Source organism: Gavialis gangeticus, unplaced genomic scaffold, assembly GCF_001723915.1.
Source record: "Gavialis gangeticus isolate Ggan-Ray unplaced genomic scaffold, GavGan_comp1, whole genome shotgun sequence".
Lineage (NCBI taxonomy): Eukaryota > Metazoa > Chordata > Crocodylia > Gavialidae > Gavialis > Gavialis gangeticus.
The window spans coordinates 123145567-123149114 of record NW_017728992.1 but is presented as its reverse complement, the minus strand read 5'-3'; the positions used below and the strand labels follow the sequence as shown (position 1 = coordinate 123149114).

The window sequence follows — 3548 nt, the reverse complement described above, 5'->3', positions numbered from 1 at the left end:
CCACAGTCCCCCAGTTTCTTAATGAGAATGGGGTGAGAGACAGTGTCGAAGGCCTTCCTAAAGTCCATAAAGACTACGCCCACCAATACCATTTTTATTTTTAGAGGAAAAAAACATACTTCTCTCTAAATACAGTTCATCTATTAACCATAACTAATATTGTTACAAGTATGATCATCATAATCAAAAGAGATTAGAAAAAAAATCTTTTGGCAAAGAGGACTCAGAGGCAGGAATTATAGCATCGAAAGCCACTCTTAATTCTTTATTTGAAACTGATGGGATTTCAAAATGGCAGTGTCCCTTTAAATATGTTAATCCTTCCTAGTAAATACATCCCTCCAGACTACAGATCATTTCTTCTGCAATGCTAAAAACTCCCCCCAGTTTCTCAGTATCTCACTTTCTGGTAATGTACTGCCAAAAACGGCACGCAGTATTCTAAGTGCAATGACAAAAGAACCAGGGAGCTAGACTGTTATTTCCTTCTTCATAATATGATGTTTTTATCCATATAGCCCAAACTTGCACTGACATTTTTTTTGGTAGCTGTTTCACATTGCAAATTCATGAATCCTCTTCTGTAGTCAGTTATCACCAAAGATTTCTTTCACATTTGTTACTTCCCAGGTTTCTTTCCTTCCATGAGTACACCAGCTTTGGATTATTTCCCCCAAAATATATTAGCATGAATTTTGCCAAAGTGGATTTTTCTTTTCTTTTTATGCTGCTATTCAGGGAGATTCTTTTGAAGTATTTTTCTAGTCTCGCAGGTGTTCACACTCCTCCCAATTTAATATCAACTGTGAATTTCATTAAGGATTTGTTCTTAGTTAAAAATGTTAAATAACCTCAGCCTAACAGATCTGTTCATCACTAGGCTTTTCGTAACTCAGTGCCCTGCTATTTATCATTACCTTTTATTTTCAGTCTATATTGATGGCTACTTTTCAAGTCTCTCAGTGTTCCTAACCTGTCTGGCATTTTCATTTAATATTTTGAGATTGTATCAAATGCATCGCTAAAATCTGGATATGTCACATGCATTGCATTCCACCATTAATCTTGTGATCATGCCCAAAAAGTCATTCATCTGATAAAATATGTATTTTATAAACCCGAACTTCCCATTGCTGAAGATTCTCATTTTCTTCAGTTTTTCATGGTTTGCAGTTTCTCTTATAATTGTTCCATTATTTAAAGGAAGAAATTAGACTTTATAGCTAATTTCTACATTTAAACTTTTGTATCATGGCTGAGTTTTCAAAAGCTGTTTAGGGGATTGAGGGACCAAATTCCCATTAATGTAACTACATGAATTACACCTGTAAATGTAGACCCATGGCACATATTTCCAGATGGTATAGGATCGTCTACATCATGTCTGGGGGTATACAGGCAGCTTCTCAAAGCTGTTCCCTAGCTGCTGTCCACTGAGTTTTCACAAGGTGAAGGGGAGGGCCTTTTGCTGGCTTTCCATATGAGTAGTGAAATTCACTAAGCCATCAAAGAACAGAATGAAACCTAAATACGGAAGCAGAAATTAGAGCTTCACACCTTTCTTTTAAGGACTTACATGAAAATCCAGAGACACTGTGTAAGCTCTATAAGCTTGTGAGTGCACATATTGTAAATTAGGTCAGTATCCCATAGAAAAACTATAGTAGATTTAGTAAGAATTATCTGAAAATGCGTTAACATTCTTTCTCACTCCCATTTTTCAATGCAAGTTGTCAGTCTAAGAATACACTTAGAATAACTCTGTCATTGTGTAGAATAACTCGTGTCACATTGTGTTGTGTGTCTAGGCAGAGTAGTTTCTAATGCAAATGTTCTCAGCCAGGGTGCCCTGGCACCCAGGGGTGCCATAAGATCATTTTAAGGGTGTCATGTAGTCCTATGCAATATTAGCACTGTTAGGTGTGCAAACACCCATGTGAGATTTGCAAGATAAACCCAGCAATTCCAAACAGAAATCCCCAATAGCAAAAATTAGTCAGCCCTGTTGTATTCTTTCTGATCTTTTTACAACAGAAAAATTGCTCTATTATTTTTCTGTATTCAAAAAACAAGTGAAAGCTAAAATGTGGCATTTTTCAAGGACTGTCTTGAATTTAATGGCAGGTGTCTTGAGCCTAGAAAGACTGAGAACCACAATTCTAATGGAATGCTATTAGAAGAGCCCAGGACCACATATGGGAATACAGCTCCCAATTTCGGCACACTGTGAAACAGAGCAGAATTCCATGAAGTGCTTACAGATTGACTGATGCTCAGAAGTCAGTTATAAATCAGTAACATTGCTTGAAACACTAATGTCGATTGTCAAAATGGGAGGTGTTCCTCTTCCAAAATGATAGGATAAATTTGAAAGAGGCTGAGTCCTTTCCTCTGAGTCTAGTTCTTTGTAACACTGATGGAGAGTTGGGGAGCTTTCCTCCCCACAGTCCCACCTAACATTGTGAAAAAAGAGATAGTATTATATTATGTAGTAAGTGATCCTTAGTATTCTACCCAGCACTGAAAGCTAATGCACCTTGGATCATGTTGATTCATTGCTTCCACGCTGACACCCTTCACCACCTACACGCAGAAGATTTCTCCTTATTGGCTGGGTACGTGACAAATACTTAAGTAGCTGCAGTAAATAAGGCTAAGTTCAGACACTGGAGGACATTAGGGGAAGGTCATCTGGTTAAAATGGCTGCCCAAACTAATATAATTTGCCTAGGTGCAGACCTTACACTTGTAGACCTGGTCTCAATGATTGGAAATCAACCTAACCCTGTAATGGTACAGAAGTTCCACATGCAAAGACTGAAATAAAAATGGTGGAACCTGGTCTAAGATAGACCTGGATCAATGTAGTATCAATCTTACTCAATCTAGGTTAGACTGGTGCATGGAACTTCTGTACAGTTACCTGTGCAGCCCTAGGGCTGGAAAAACCCATCTTCTTACCCCAGCTCCGGAGGCTGCACTTTCCTTACCCACCAACCGCACCATCCCGGGCTGCGAGAGCCAGCTGCGACCTGTCATCGTCATCACTGATGAAGAGGCCAAGAAGGTCGTGATCGTGGACGTCACCATCCCCTTCAAGAACTGGCGCCAAGCCTTCACTGACGCCTGGGCTCACAAGCGGGAGAAGTACACCCCGCTGGCCGACACCCTGAGGGGCCGCGGCTACGACATGACAGTTGACACACTCATCGTGGGAATGCTTGGAGCCTGGGATCCCAGCAACGAGAGCATCCTGCGTGCCTGCCACGTCTCCCGCCGCTACACCAAGCTGATGCGCTGCCTCATGGTGTCCGACACTATCCGTTGGTCCCGCGACATCTACGTGGAACACATCACGGGCCACCTCCAGTACTCCGACTCCACCAGACAAGCTGCCACCGCACCAGACCCGGAGGGCACCGCCTGAACCGCCCCCCCCTTCACTTCACTCTGAGAGGATTCTTCGACCACAGATGACCCTGCTCCACTCGAAGAGGACCCCTGCGATGAGACTATATGGACTGAGACACTTCCTCCGAACCACTTCC

At 41.7% G+C, this 3548-nt stretch overlaps 1 long non-coding RNA gene across 1 annotated transcript in view; it reads right to left on the bottom strand.

The window, feature by feature from the left end:
* LOC109299693 overlaps nt 1–3512 on the bottom strand; it is an 18429-nt gene extending 14917 nt beyond the window's left edge. The window contains exons 1-2 of the long non-coding RNA XR_002097957.1: nt 3207–3512; nt 2156–2159 (exon numbers count right to left, since the gene is read on the bottom strand). This is a non-coding gene — a long non-coding RNA (uncharacterized LOC109299693). The remainder of the gene's footprint in view (nt 1–2155; nt 2160–3206) is intronic.
* Nucleotides 3513–3548: the final 36 nt, after the last annotated feature.